This window comes from Podarcis cretensis, assembly GCF_951804945.1.
Source record: "Podarcis cretensis genome assembly, chromosome: 10".
Classification (NCBI taxonomy): Eukaryota; Metazoa; Chordata; class Lepidosauria; order Squamata; family Lacertidae; genus Podarcis; species Podarcis cretensis.
In genome coordinates, this window is record NC_137179.1 from 13,625,617 (window position 1) to 13,642,123 (window position 16,507).

General features: G+C 46.1%; 1 protein-coding gene across 5 annotated transcripts in view; it reads right to left on the bottom strand.

The window, feature by feature from the left end:
* Positions 1-16,507, bottom strand: part of SOX5 (SRY-box transcription factor 5) — a 775,029-nt gene that overhangs the window by 476,691 nt on the left and 281,831 nt on the right. Inside the window, exon 1 of one of the 5 annotated variants that reach the window (XM_079992442.1) lies at positions 3,607-3,793. The exons of the other annotated variants lie outside the window; for them this stretch is intronic. The gene's annotated coding sequence lies outside the window, so the exon portion shown is untranslated. Of the gene's footprint in view, positions 1-3,606; positions 3,794-16,507 lie in introns of those variants that run through there. 5 annotated transcript variants of the gene reach the window in all.

A 16,507-nucleotide genomic window follows, 5' to 3' on the forward strand; every position in this document is an offset into this window, starting at 1 on the left:
CTGGCTGTGGCTGATGAGAGTTGGAGTCGCACAAGACCCAGAAGTCCACAGCTTCCCCATCTCTCATCCACTTGGAGGGTTGCCTGATTTAAAGATAAAAACTATAAGGAGAGACAGCTGGAGCTCTGAATTTTTTTGTATTTATTGGCGGAGGATTATACCGCTTAAAAAAAAAATCTCAAAGCAGTTTCTGTAGAAACATATACGAATACAACAACAACAACAATGTTGCTCATCAATGGTTTGCAGCTAAACAGCACATTGGTCCCATTCTTCCCCCATACAGTGAGATGTATGGGGTTTCTATTTGAGCTGTAATCACTCTCACAATGCACTTACATCAGAGGGTTATTGCAACAGTGAAATAAGGGGCTGGGAACAATGAACACCACCCTGATGTCCTTGGAGGAACAGTAAGATAATAATCGAATAAATAAAAACCTCAAAGACCACCTCTCGCTACAAGAACCTACCTGGAGGTCCTTCTCTGTGTGCCTCCTTCACAGGGCTTCCAAATAATCCTGGGTACTGTAGTTCACTCCCTACAGGAGAAGGATTCCCAGCTCCTTTAACAACTACAGTTCCCAGGATTCTTTGGGGGAAGCCATGTGTGGATGTGCCCATTGTCACAGCTTCTTTATGCACCAGGCGAAGACATTCCTATTTTCCTGGGTTTGGGAGTCTTAACACTGATTGTACTGCAATATCATTTATGTTCAATTTTTGGTGCTCATTTTTTTTAGTGTGGTGGGATAGAAAGGATCCTTTTCAGGGTTGTTGTTGTACGAACACCTTTAGAAACCTTTTGCTTCATTTTAGGCTTATTCAGTGTATCTGCTGTTGTTTTTTTAAAGTTGCCAAGTTGATTGGAAGCTTAAAATATTTTGCAAGTCGCTTTGAGACAATTCTGTAGCAAGTGACAAATAAATATGGGGAAAGGCTGTATGTAGCTCAGTGGCAGAGTTTTCCATGAAGAAGTCCCCGGGTTCAGTCCCTGAAATCTTCAGGTAGAGCTGAGAATGTCCACCTGCCTGATGCCCTCAGAGGCTCCTACCATTCAGAATAGAGAGAACTAAGCTAGATGGAACAAGGATCTAACTTAGGACCGTCTCCCATGTTCCTAATAAAGAAAAAGAAGGCAGCATACCAACTCCTATGAAGCAAGGCTGTGCCACTTCAGCTCACCGAACCTTTAGCCTCAGAAAATGTGACGTCCCAACTTTCCTGTGAAACTTGCAGCCTTCTGGAGAATAAGATGACAAGACTCAGTGACATGGTCCAAGGCCACATCTGTGTCACAGCCTGCATCTGAAAATTCCCATTAGAAGCAGAGTTGCCGTGTCAGTTCTGGAATCAGATGCCAATGCTGGAATTACGACCCATGTGCCACTGTGCCAATTTGAGACCCAGCTCCTGGTTCCTACAGGGGCCGTGTTTTGCTGCCAGCTCAAAGGGCCATTGGATCCAGCAAGTCTGTATTTTGCTCATCATAATTAACTCATTAGAAGTGTCCTCAAAGTAGACAGAGCATCTTTGTTTGCAATCCAAAACTGATGGGAGCATAAGTATTAAGCTAAGAGTGTACTAGATCATTGGGAAGAAATATACCACCAACCTGCCAATAGTAGGGATTATATATATATATATATATATATATATATATATATTATACCCTGTGCAATTTTTCTAGAAAAAGAGGTGCCAGAACACACCATGAACACCTCCGTCTTTCTCTTAGAATGCTGATGCTGCCCACCTGAGAGGTGCCAGAACTGAGTTCCGGCTGGGGAAAAACAAAACCTTGTTTACACCTGATATGAGGCAAATGTAGACCTTTGAACTTGCTGTTGTTTGCATGTGACCTGCTGGCATGCCGGCTTTCTCAATTGTTCTGCCAAAAGTCCTGTGCATAGCAATCAAGTCTTCAGCATCCAGTTCAAAATCAGCAAAACTCTCCTCGCCATTTGTCAGGTTATTCATACATACTCCATACAGACCACTCTCTATGAAGCATCAGAAGCATACAGATCATCCCACAAGGATAATTTTTAATCAGTTATTAGGGAGTTTTCTTTTCTTTTAAGTCACTGATAATGCTCACTGCTTGCTGAATGGTCAGCAGTATTCACAAAGAAAGGTGATGCAGTCTATAAGCTAAGAGATTGGGATATGAATCAGTAAGGCTCAGGTTCAAAACTTTCCTGTTCTAGGAACCATGGTATGAACTTATGGTACCATGAGGCCACCACCTTGCTTGAGCTAAGCAGGTCTGGGTCTGGTCCATGCTTGGATGGGAGGCCACCTAGGAAGAGCCACGTGTATGTTACTTAGACCTACACTGGCTCCAGCACTTTTCTGAGTACAATTGAAAGTGTTGGTGCTGGCTTTTAAAGCCCTAAACAGCCTCAGTCCTGTATAACTGAAGGAGCGTCTCCACTCCCATCATTCAGCCTGGACGCTGATATCTAGCTCTGAGGGTCTTCTGGTGGTTCCCTCACTGTGAAAAGTGAGGTTATAAGGAACCAGCTGGAGGGCCTTCTCGGTAGTGGCGCCATCCCTGTGGAACGTCCTCCCATCAGATGTCAAGGAGCTAAGTAACTATACAACCTTTAGAAGACATCTGAAGGAAGCCCTGTATAGGGAATATTTTTTATGTTTAATGTTTTATTATGTTTTTATATCTGTTGGAAGCCGCACAGAGTAGCTGGTGCAACCCAGTCAGATGGGCGGGGTAAAATAGTAATAATAATAATGTTTCCAGGAAAGAAGAAAGGTAAGATAAGAACACAAGCATAGCCTGTTGCAAGTCTCTCATCTAGTCCAGCATCATATTCTCACAGCAGCCAACTAGACACCTATGGGAAGCCTGTAACCAGAACCTGAGTGCCACATTACTCTCCCTTTCAGTGGTTTACAGTAACTGGTATTCAGAGGTATACTGGCTCCAACTGTGAAGTGAGAACACAACCATCAGGGTTAGTAGCCTCTGATGTATAGGTAAGAAAATAATTTAAAAAGAAATAAAAAGAAACTTGCTTAAGCAGCCATTCTTTCTAGGTCTCAGTTCCCCCACTCCCCCAATCTTCGAGAAGGGGACTATAGCAGTTCGAAAGCACGTCAAAGTGCAAGTAGATAAATAGGTACCACTCTGGCGGGAAGGTAAATGGCATTTCCATGCGCTGCTCTGGTTTCGCCAGAAGCGGCTTAGTCATGCTAGCCACATGACCCGGAAGCTGCTCCCTCGGCCAATAAAGCAAGATGAGCGCCGCAACCCCAGAGTTGGTCACGACTGGACCTAATGGTCAGGGGTCCCTTTACCTTTACCTTACCTTAAATAGTTGTTGTGAAGATGCTAACAATATAATGTACCTGAAGTGCTTTGAACAACCGAAAGCACTGTTTAAATGTTAAGTATTATCAACACTGGCCCACTGTGTCTTCCAGAGCAGACAGCAGACTTTTCACACTTTCTGCCTGAGAATGGAGGGAAGCAACAAGTGTTGCATGCATTATGCAAGGGCAGAAACACAGGGAAGACTTCGTCTCCATTATATCACCCACATCTTAGAAACCCTCCCAGCAACACTTTTGCCAAGACAATATTACCTGGGTGCTTCTTTTTCTTCTTCACCTGTGATAATGCGATGAACTACTGAGCAGCGTCACTTGCCCCAGACTCTCTTCTTCTCGCCGCTTTGTTTTTCCCGATCTGTCACAGGGGACAGCGGCAGCGGCATGAGGAGCCCAGGGAAAGCGAGAAAGACGGATGGAAATCCCACACAGAATGCGCTTTCTCTCCCCAGACAGGCAATCGCAGACTCTCTTGTCAAGCCAAGGCCTCACTAACCCCAGGGCCCATCCTTTTCTTCTCTGTAACAAATCAAATTTTGCAACCCAACCTTGCCACATCATTTGAGCGTATTGACACAATTGGGACTTCAACCCCAATTTTGCTTTGTGTTTTTCAAGTGGGGTTTACATAAGTAGAGAACAAGATAAAGCACGCACAATACATCGGGGGCCCAGCTGAGCGAACAGTGAACTCCACGGTCTGCGTATCTGGAAAGCAAATCCATGGCCATCTCCAACCTGCTAGCAATGTTTAAGGGGCCTTTCACCACCACCCACAGTTTTTTTTTTTGTTTTTTTTTTGAGGTTGCTATCTAGAATAATAATAAAGGTAAAGGGACCCCTGACCATTAGGTCCAGTCGTGACCGACTCTGGGGGTTGCGGCGCTCATCTCATTTTATTGGCCGAGGGAGTCAGCGTACAGCTTCCGGGTCATGTGGACAGCATGACTAAGCCGCTTCTGGTGAACCAGAGCAGCGCACGGAAACACTGTTTACCTTCCCACCAGAGTGGTACCTATTTATCTACTTGTACTTTGACGTGCTTTCAATCTGCTAGGTTGGCAGGAGCAGGGACTGAGCAATGGGAACTCACCCTGTCGCGGTGATTCGAACTGCTGACCTTCTGATCAGCAAATCCTAGGCTCTGTGGTTTAACCCACAGCGCCACCCGTGTCCCTAGAATAATAATATTACCTTGGAATTTTGTGGAGCTTCCTATACCAGGATACCAAAGATTAATGGGGCTGTGCTTTCCTTGGCATCCACTTTTAATTTATTATTATTATTATTTTGCCTTCTTGCCTCACTTGCAAATTCTCAACATAGGGAACTGCTTTGCATCCGTAAGTCCCACCTTGTGAATTTTGAACTCACAGGAAACACTGTGGTCACATCTGCACCATAGGTTTACAGACCCTCCAAGTGTCCCTATTTTCCCAGGACAGTCCTAGATTTACAGAAGTCACCCTGGTTAACTCAAGCACACCATTGTCACGCTGTTCCCAAATCACACCACATTTTATATATCTTCCAATGGTGAAACGATTTCACCATTTACACAGACCTCACTTGACACTTCACTGCAAAAGAGGTGTCCTATTTAGCATCAAGAAACAGCATTATAAAGGTCACACACATATTTCCTTTGGATGAGGTAGCTTCTAATGACAAATGCAAATGTCAGAAGATCCTAGCAAAACTGCATTGTTCTTGTGTGGAAATTCCGAGATTCCTGAGTTAGACTCCATGAGTCACTGGCATCCAAAAGGTAAAAATGGAAATTCCTGGAAAATGTAGCTGATGGGGAATATTTTGCTCTTTAATACATGTGATCTGTTAGAGCTGAATTAATAAGCTATCACTAAACAAAGATCGTTTGGATCTCACGAACTGGATTGCCATTCTTGTTAAGTTAAATAAACCCAAAGTGGTTAACTAGGAAGGAAGGAAGGAAGGAAGGAAGGAAGGAAGGTAGATCCTGGGGCTCAAGCTTCTGTAGATATCATGTTTTCTAGACAAGTAGGTTGACCCAACCAGTTGATGACATGAAAGGTCAACCAAGTCAAGTGGTTTCCTGAGGTCCAGAAGCAATCAAAGAACCACTAAGTCAGTCTTGCAAACTTGACTTTCACTGGGTGTGAGTTCCAGCCCACTGAAGGCCAATATTCATTACTTCCCATGAGACCACGACTTGCACCAAATGGGTGTACGGCCCAAAATCTCATGGCAAACTTTCCAAGTGTCCCTATTTTCCAGGGACAGTCCTGGATTTACAGGAGCCATCCCAGTTTCTGATTTGATCCCAGAATGTCCTGCTTTTCCTTAAAAAGGTAAAGGGACCACTGACCATTAGGTCCAGTCATGACCGACTCTGGGGTTGAGGCACTCATCTCGCTTTATTGGTCGAGGGAGCTGGCATACAGCTTCCGGATCATGTGGCCAGCACGACTAAGCCGCTTCTGGCGAACCAGAGCAGCGCACAGAAACGCCATTTACCTTCCCGCTGGAGCGGTACCTATTTATCTACTTGCACTCTATTTTCATTGGAGAAATGTTGGACAGTTGCAAAAAATGTGTATACCAGGCAAAAGTTCATATTTATATTTGGTGAAATTTGCACTTAACCTCTGATGAATTTTCATGAGGTTTTTAACAAAAGAAAAGAATTCACAGACCAATGTGAGGAACCGAACTGGAAAAACGAGAAGCTGGGAGCAACAGAAATTGATGCACCCCCCAGTCACAACCTGATCAGACTATCTGAACCACCAGTGATTTGGCTAACCTTTCACTCTCCCCAAACATCACCTAAACGTGCCTCTCAAAATTGTCTCCAGCAAGAATGTCAAGTCATCTCTTCCGCAGTCCAGCAAAAGTTTCACCACTTGATTCCACTGGTTGTATAAACTGATCTTTGCTTTCATGCATGTGTTTGAACCTTGGAGTCTGCAGCACATTCTACCTGCCAGCTCACCTTGCACTCCATTGTCATCTCTTGGCCAGTTTTCAAATCACAAGAAGACTCTCTCTGGCACTCTGGGGTTACCAGGTTTCCTAAACAACTTCCTGAGAAAGGACTTACTAAAAAGCATTTTCGACATCTGAATAATTCACAGCCAGAGCTCGTCTTCATCCTACTATTTTGCTATGTCTTTAGAAGACGAAGGGGAAGGGGGGGGGAACACACACACAATTCTAATTAGTTGGTGTTTGTACAGCACTTTGAAGATGAAACGAACTACTGTGCTTGAGTATTATTATTGCAATGCCTGGGGCACCATCTCCAATTTGCTTCTCAGAAAACTGAACATGATCCAAGAGCAGTTTGCACAGGAGCCAAGGCAAGGAATCCCAATTACTACCTCTGTGTTGTCAGGAAGCTACATGGGTAAGCCAGCCCTTCCAATAAACAAGCGTCACTCCCCACCCCAAGGGCAACACAAGACATTTGGCTGTCTGTGGTGAGGAATAACATGGCTCAGCCTCCTAATCCTTCTACAGAAGGTGACCAGATTGGCAGCTCAATTATACTTCAGCATGGGCAACAGGCTAGCTTACGGTTTGCTCAGAAGGCCACATGGAACGCTCTATCATCATAGAATTGTAGAATTGGTAAGGACCCCAAGGGTCATCAAGGCCAACCCCCAGCAAAGCAGGAATCTCAGCTAAAGCATCCATAGCTGATGGCCATCCAACCTCTGCTTAAAATATGGTTACCAGATTTTTTCCAATGAATCTGGGGAAACTTTTCTTTTTCTTTCCTTTTTTGAAGCTGAGTAGCAACAGGGAGTCAGTAGTGGGGATGGTGAGTCAAAAGACCCTGGGCCCAAGCACACATGCATATTGTATAAATGTGCAAAGCCCTTCTTTTGCACCCTGTGAAACATAAATGCGCAGAGTTTTTTAAAAACTGGGCGATGGTGCACCGCCCACTCATGACTCCCGAGCCTTCCCTGATCTCCTGCCCACTTCCCCCTTTGTTTTGACAGATCGGGGGAGGCTCAGGAGTCATGGGTGGCCGGCCGTTGCCCAGGAGGGGTGCAAGGCATGCGGTTTCTCTGCCAGGCAAGGTGTAAACCCCTTCTTTTGTACCCTGTGAAACATAAATGCGCAGAGTTTTTTTAAAAAACTGGGCAACGGCCGCCCACCCGCAACTCCCGAGCCTCCCCCATCAGTCAAAACAAAGGGGAAAGGGGGCAGGAGATCTGTACCGCCAGACATTCCCGGTTCCGCTCTGGCAGTGGCGGCGGCAGTCAGCAGCCCGGAGCCAGCCTGGTAGCGCAGTTGGCTCTGGCTTGCTTCAGGAGCTGCTCGCTGCCATGGCGCCCGCCATTTTTCCTCCCCAGAAGTCCCCATATGATGGGTTGCGCACAAGACACATCATATGGGGACTTCCGGTGAGGAAAAATGGTGGGGACCATGGCAGCGAGCAGCTCCTGAAGCCAGCCAGAGCCAACTGCACTACCAGGCTAGCTCTGGGCTGCTGAGGCTGCCGCTGCCACGTCTCCCGGGGACAGATTTGCAAATCTGGGGACAGAATTTGTTCGGGAACAGATTTGCAAAGCTGGGGACTGTCCCCAGAAACCATGGACATCTGGTAACCCTAGCTTAAAAACCTCTAAGCAAGGAGAGTCCACAACCTACCGGGGGAGACTGTTCCATTGTCAAACATTCATAGCACCTCTGTAGCATTTCCACACACAAAAATAAAAGGAAGGGCCATAGCCTGGTGGTAGAGCATCTACTTTGCAAGCAGAAGGTCCTAGGTTCAATCCCCAGCATCTCCAGATAAGGCTGAGGGAAAATCCCTGTCTGAAACCTCGGCAAGCCACTGCCAGTCAGTGTCAACCATATGAAGCTAGATGGATCACTGAACCTGACTCAGTTTATGGCAGCCTGCTGTAGTTCCTAAGCATCTCCCCATTACCTTATTTTGTAGACAAGCTTACAAACAGCAGCACTCTTTGACGGGAGGAAAGCCAGGATTTATTTATTTGTGTGTGTGTGGCACATGCTACGTTCTGAGTTTCAAGCCTGGCAAAGCTCCCTGTGTTATGAATTTTTTGGTTCCTCCTCCTGACTTCTTCCCTGTCACTACAGCGAGTTTGTTTTCGTTTGGTGTTTTCAAGCACGGGTTGCGGTCATGTCTGTCCCGTGTGCGCCACTTGCTCAATCGCTCGCTCGCTCTGTTTTGAAGCGCAAGTGGCTCATTCCCCGAGTCTCATCGTTGCTTTTTGGCCCAGTCTCCTAACAGGAAATGCGAGATTTATTTTATCTGGCTTGAACGACATTGTTCCTTCCTGGCTACTGGTGTTACTTCGCTCTGAATAACATGGCTTGGTGCTCACAGCTACCTAAGGTCAAAGCCAGAGGGTAATAGGCACATTTAAGAGCAGCAGGAAGCAAAGGAAGAGAAAGCAATGGGGAGCGTCAGGACGTGGGGGTGGCAGTAAGAGGGGAGTAGCAAAGACGCAATGAAAGAGCCTTCTCTCGCAGCTGTAAAGTTGCCACGGTTAGGAAAAAGCAATGTGTGGTGTAGTAGCTCTGACAGCAAGATCCTATATATGTTTTCTCAGTAGTTTCCCATTGAATTCAATGGGTTTTGCTTTCAGGTAAGGGGGGGGGGGAGAGGTGAAGCCAAGTAAGGGAGGGGGGATGATGTAAACCCACCAAGTGTCTCTATTTTCCAGGGACAGTCCCGGATTTACAGAAGCCGTCCCGGTTTCTGCTTTTCCTTAGGATGTCCCTATTTTCACCAGAGAAATGTTGGAGGGCACGGAATTATGTAAAGGTCAAGTCAATGAGATAAATAACTATACAACTTTTAGAAGACATCTGAAAGCAGCCCTGTACAGTAGTACCTCTGGATGCGAACGGGATCCGTTCCGGAGCCCCGTTCACATCCTGAAGTGAACGTAACACGCAACTGCACGACTGCGCGTGCACAGGTCACGTTTTGCCGCTTCCACGCATGCACATGATGTCATTTTGAGTGCCTGCACATGCGCAAATGGCAAAACCCAGAAGTAACGCACTCCGTTGCTTCCGGGTCGCCGCGGAGCGCAACCTGAAAATATTCATCACGAAGCTACTTCAGCCCGAGGTATGACTTAGTTTTAAATGTTTTATTATGTTTTTATATATGTTGAAAGCTGCTCAGAGTGGATGGGGTAATCCAGTTAGTGGGGCAGATGATGACGATGATGATGATGATGATGAAATAGGCTGTCCCTATTTTCATCGGAGAAATGTTGGAGGGTATACAGATGTTGCAAAGCATTTTGTTGAAATTAATCCAGCTTGTTTTAAGCATATATAAAAATATTTTTTCAAGAACAACTATCCTTTAGGTTTTTCGCACCCCCACAGACCCCCCTGGAGATAGTCAAGAAAGATTTGTTGTTGTTGTGATACACACACACACACACACACACACACACATGGCTGCCCCCTCTGCTTGCATTGCTTGCCAACTCCAGCTGCCCCACCTCGCCAAACAACCTCCCTTTACCCCCCCCCCATCTTTCCCTCTCTCCCTGCCTTAATTTCATGTAAATCCAGAAGTTTGTGATGTGGCACTACAAATTCTCCAGTGGGGGCTAACTGTTGACAGCCTGACTTTTTTATGTATAGAGGAATATCTAGCTAGCTAGCTAGCTCTACACACTCACACACAGGCACAGGTTGAATTTAGTGTGAGACAAGACTGAGCTATGTGGACCAATATAATCTGACTCAATATAAGGCAGCTTCCTGTGTTCCTATGTGCACTTTCTGCACTGGACACCACCTTTGGGAGATTCAGGTGTTCACCCTACTTTTAAGTCATTTTGCTTCGCTGAATGCCATTCTCCGCATCCCCGAGTCTAAGGAAGACAAACAGCTTGACTGTGGCATATCCTCGTGCATCTGTTGCGATACATCTGATGGAAACTGCACTGGTGCAGTTTGCTCATGCTCTACGGAGAGCCATGTGGCCGCATGCAAACCTGCCCAGGACCCTTGATTTTCTTCCTCTTTTTCTTTTTTCAAAATAAAACTGCATGCTGGAGTGCTAAAGAGATCACCAGGCTGCTGGGATGGTTGCCAGATGGTAGTTCAGGTATGTTTATGAGATGAAGTTTCTTATTTTTTATATGTCTGCGTGTTTTGACACTGTTCGCCTAGAGGCAAGGAACATGAAAAGAGCTACTAAGGGCCTCTCAACCACAGAAGGTTCCCGTCAAGCCCCAATTTATCTCATGAGAACAAGGCTGGGGCCTTTCTTCAGCCCAAGGCAATCCCCGCAGGAGTCCCATCCTAGAGGCAAAAGTGGGTGGGGCAATAAATGTATGTCGTCGCTCTTTTCAAAACTTTGATCAACTCGGCTAGTTTCTATGGACACTGGCTTAAAGCTATGCCAGATCTATACCCTGTTCAGAACTGAGGGTGCTGCCGCCGCTCTTCCTAAGGTTGGCAGAGGAAAAGCAAGCCTTTAAATTTATGTTCTCTGCCAGGTTGCCAGCAGGGCTTATCCACACATTTTGCCACATGGAGGTCAATGCTTTGACGCTCCACATCCAAATGTTTATTATTTCTTTGCCCCGAGCTTTCCCCACAAAAAAAACTGCTCTTTAAAGCTGAACAGGAGCAAATGTCAATTCTGGATTTTTCCACAGATTGATGTTTGCTCTGTTGGGGCAAATGGAGCAGGTTTAGATGGAGAAAGCTCCAGAGCAGGGAAGGAAAAGGGTGCTCAGACATGGAGCTTTAAATTGTGGAGGAAAGAGAAGTGTGAATAAGCCCCAAGTTGAACAGGTGTTGGATCCAACCTAAGTCCCTGGCCCCCAGTCCTACCCTTGCTCTTCTCTAGAAAAGAGGAGCCAGAGATTGAGGTGTTTGTGTGTGTGTGTGTGTGTGTGTGTGTAATGCCTGAGAGATTATAACTGGTCCAGAATAACAAACTCTACAGGCTTGGATGCAATTTCAGAGCCTGAATCATGTTATGAAATCATGCTTTTTAATTGTAACTGTTTATAGGATGTTTTTGACTGAAACTGCTTCTAGATGTTTGCTTCAGTTTTGAACTGAAGCTGTTTTTAGAATGCCTTAACTGTGTTCGCTCAGTTGGCTAGAGTGCGGTGCTGATAATGCCAAGGTTGTAGGTTTGATGGCCGTGTGGGACAACTGCATATTCCTGTATTGCCGGGGGTGGCACTAGATCATAGAATCATAGAATTATAGAGTTGGCAGGGACTATGAGGGGTCATCTAGCCCAACCCCCGGCAATACAGGAATTTTTTGCCCTACATGGGATTCAAACCCACAACCCTGAGATTGCGAGTCTCCTGCTCTACTGACTGAGCTCTCCCAGGCCTGTCTGGGCCCCTTCCAACTCTACAATACTATGATTCTGTGAGTGCTTTTCTGTTTATTAAAAAAACGTGGATATGTTTGCTGCCCTGGGCTCCTTCAGGAAGGCAGGCAGGATATAAACCCAACAAACAAATATGTATCTGCTCTGGAGGGAACATGTTATTTAATTATTTAACACATGGGTGGTGCTGTGGGTTAAACCACAGAGCCTAGGACTTGCCGATCAGAAGGTCAGTGGTTCAAATCCCCACAATGGGGTAAGCTCCCGTTGCTCGGTCCCTGCTTCTGCCAACCTAGCAGTTTGAAAGCACATCAAAGTGCAAGTAGGTAAATAGGTACTGCTCCGGCAGGAAGGTAAACAGCGTTTCCGTGCGCTGCTCTGGTTCGCCAGAAGTGGCTTAGTCATGCTGGGCACATGACCCGGAAGCTGTACGCCGGCTCCCTCGGCCAATAAAGCGAGATGAGCACCGCAACCCCAGAGTCAGTCACGACTGGACCTAATGGTCAGGGGTCCTTTTTATTATTCGTTGAGGGAAGGGCACTCAAAAGGTCCCAGGTACAATTCCTAGCACCTTCAGAGACGGCTGAGAAAAGACTTGAGCTTGAAACCCCGGAAAGCTGTTGCCAGTCAGTGTGGACAACACTCAGCTTGATGGACCAACAGTCTGACTTGGTATAAGGTCCCCCACCTAGCCTTAAGTTTCACCATGTTCCTTCATTTTACGTATATTTCTATTTTATTAGTTTGTTTTCTTTGCACCAAGTGAGCAAAGCTAAAAACTTGCCGAATATTGTACTTATTATTGGCACCCACTCATTGTTCTTTAAGAAATGGAAGATTTTCAAGGGGAAAATAAGGCACTGGACTGAAACATCACTGATTGAAGCAGGTAGTCATACCCTGCCTCACTTTTCTGCTTCACTTTCAGAGAACCCAAATTAAGACGAAATCCAATTGACCTCAGCTCAGTCTGCACGAGACTCTTAATCTCAGGGTTGTGAGTTTGAGCCCCATGTTGGGGAAAAGATTCCTGTGTTGCCAGGGGTTGGACCCTCATGGTCCCTTCTAACTCTTTGATTCTAAGGCAGCTTCCTAGGTTCGTATGTTGCTGTTGTTTTCAGAACATTTCTGTCCCACAGGATGCTTCTCTTTAGCCCGATAAAGCCTCATGAAGCAGGCTCTCTCACTGCTCTGGACACTTCTCAAGGACAACCCAATGACGGGACCCTCCTCAATGTATTTTCCTTTCCTTTCCTTTCCCGCCTCCTGTTTCTTTCCAGGAGTCCTCCATAGGCCAGAGCTTTATTACAACGAGGTCAAGACAGCAGAGGTTTGGAAGAAAACTGCCTCGTCAGTTTTGCGAGCAAAACCCAACGCACAAACACAAGGCTACTTCTAGTCCTGATTGCTACTGGAAATCAGCATATGATTATGACTGGGGAGGGCAGGGGAAGGAAGAGTGTTGTTAGCATGTCTCATTTAAATACACGCGCAGGGATTTTGCTCTGTTTCCCCCTTCACTTTAGGTAAGGTAATTATTATGGAAACTGTCAGCTGGGTTATTAATTAGGCAGCCATGAAGATAACACACACCATCTCCCCCAATAAGCTTTGGCACGAGGGCAAACAGAGGCTGTTGGCAGGAAGGCGTAGAGAGAGAGAGAGTGTGTGTGGCATGGGCTGTAGAGCCTTGCCATGGCCAAGCCCTCTTGACACAGAAGGGTTTCCCTTCCCTCTGCCAGTGCCTCGCTCAACGCCAGCTCGGCTGCCTTCCCCACTTCCAACAATGGCTCTCCTCCATGTTGGCAACCGGAGAGCCTCACAGAAGAAATTGCTCTTGGAAAAAAAGAGTGTGAGTGGAAGGAAGAGGAGCGAGCCAAGAGAGAGGGATCCAAATGGAAGCTCCCACACTCTTAAATGTCACTCGAAAATATCACACACACGTGTGTGTGCCTGCACACACACAGACACACACACACACAGACACACACACACACACACACACACACACACACACAGAGAGAGAGAGAGAGAGAGGCAGCTCTGTCCACAATGAGACACAAGAGATGGCAACTGCACTGGTGGGTGATGTGAAATACCTAGAGGGATGTGGTACAACTGAAGCAAAACGCCCGTCAACTCACTTCAACAGCAGATTTCTTTACCTGCTTCAAGAACAGAACTAAAGCTTCTGGATAATGATTCCTGGCTTTAAAACAAAAAAGTGATAAGGATGCTAATGATAGATTTATCGTGAGCACTTTAATCATTTCTGTTTTGTCCTCCTCATAGGTTTCTTTAGAAAAGAACAGGACACATATTCGTAAACATTTTAAACATGGAGGGGGAAGGATCAGTCACGGGATGTTGGAAACCAGAGCGGGAATGGTGGAAGTGGAAGGTGTGTTTGAGGAATTTTAAAGAAAAATCTCACATGGATTTGTGGATATTGTGTGGTTGGATGTTGCAAAAGGCTATTGGGGGGGGGGCGAATGGAAGGGTGGAGTAAAGACGGAGCAGGAAGACAGGGGGGAATGCCACATTTATTCCATTTATATCCCAGCTTTTTCTCCAGGGAGCTCAAAGTGGCACACATGGTTCTCTCGCTACTCATTTAATCACCACAAAAAAAACCCTGTGAGATAAGGTAGGCTGAGAGGACATGACTGGCCCAAGGTCACCACAGTGTGGAGGATTTGAACTCTGGACTCCCAGGCCCTAGTCCAACACTCTAAACACTTACACTGCACCGGCTCCTCCATGATCTTGGAATAGGAAGGGTGCACATTGGACACAGGAAACAAAAGACAGCTGAATTTCACGTGCAAATATTGGTCTGTCATTTGTTTAAATCTCAGAGCGAGTCTCACATTTTCTCCTTACAAACCACTGTAAAACCGAGGTCTAGTGAAAGAATACAGAAACCTACAAAGTCCATTCACAGCTGATTAAAAGAAAGGGTATTGTGATACCTCAGGTTAAGAACTTAATTCGTTCTGGAGGTCTGTTCTTAACCTGAAACTGTTCTTAACCTGAGGTACCACTTTAGCTAATGGGCATAGTTGTCAACGTTTCTCTTTTTTGAAGGAAAATTCCCTTATTCCAAATAGGATTCCTCGCAAGAAAAGGGAAGAGTTGACAGCTATGCTAATGGAGCCTCCCGCTGTTGCCACGCTGCCGCCATGCGATTTCTGTTCTCATCCTGAAGCAAAGTTCTTAACCTGAGGTACTATTTCTGGGTTAGCGGAGTCTGTAACCTGAAGCGTCTGTAACCTGAAGCGTCAGTAACCCGAGGTACCACTGTATTCCCAGATAAACATGCCATGAGACTCCAAGGGGTTTCATCCATTTACTCAAAGTAGACCTGTGAAAGTTGCGGGCTCTGAGTAACTTAGGTTTTTGGGTCTACTATGTGTAGGACTTAGCTGGGGGAAAAACAAACAAACCCAGATGTCGTGGGGTTCAAGATCAAGATTTAGCACAGTCAGCACTTAAGACTCATGTCTTAAACATTGCCCACCTCTATTCTGGTTTATTCTACATGCTTCCAGCTTATACTTAAAGAAAACCACTCCTTGGTTGTGATCTTTCCAGTTGAGGGAAAAATCCACAAATCGCGATGGGATGCATGACGCAGAACCCCCGCCCTTCCCATGTAAGGAAGCTGTACACAGTTCCTCTTATACATTCTCGGGGAAAGCCTCGGAAAATAGTCTAGCAGCCCTGGGATTTCCATTAGCTCTCTCTCTCTGAGTGTGCACATCTGTCCCAGCTCTCCCCTGCACCACCACATGGGCACACCCATGTCATGGTAGAATACCAAGTCACCCAGAAGGCCTAAAAAGCTGTAACAAGCAGCCTTTAAGTCATCCACGTTCTCAGGACTGGTCTCCCTCCCCACCCCTGGCAAAGAGACTCAAACCATGGAAGGGAGAAGGGGGTGGGGAGCCATGTGTTTTTCTCCTTGATCTATGCAGCCTTCGGTGCTCCAGAGTAAACGCTGGCAGAACAGGAGAAGTGCATTATGCTAACTATTCTGCCGCGGCTCCGCGGTGCTAAAGGTAAGATGTAACGCAGCGCAGCTTTTATTCGCCAGGATTCCCCTCAGGCAGCCTCTGTTAAAAGGGTTAATGACAGATGTTTCCATTAAACCTGACCTACCTCTTAATTTCGCAGCCGCCTGACAATATCCCTGCCTCTGTGCTTATTTGCATGGGCAAACAGAGTCGCTCCATGACATGCCACACACACACATACACACACACACACACGTGCGCCCAAATGTCAACCCATTCTTTTTTATAAAAATAACAACAATGTTGATCTGCACCCATGTGTGCATTTTCCCCTTAATAAAATAAAAATAAAAATAACAAGAGACTTAAAAAAAAAATGTTCCTATACACAAGGAATTCAGAAGCACACAAAGCATTTAAATGAATGTAGTTATGCCCTTCAGAAGTATTCGGACTACCTGTTGCCTACCCCTTGAATACTTCTGATGGCCCTTTTCACATCTGCACATCATCACTTTGGGGGGGGGGGGAGATTATTTAGCCCTGATTCCTGCATCACAGGGGGTTGGACTAGATCAGGCTTCCTCAAATTCTGCCCTCCAGATGTTTTTGGATTACTGCAACGTGCTCTATGTGGGGCTACCTTTGACCTACAACTAATCCAGAATGCGGCAGCTAGACTGGTGACTGGGAGCGGCCGCCAAGACCATATAACACCGGTCTTGAAAGACCTACCCTGGCTCCCAGTACATTTCCGAGCACAATTCAAAGTGTTGGTGCTGAG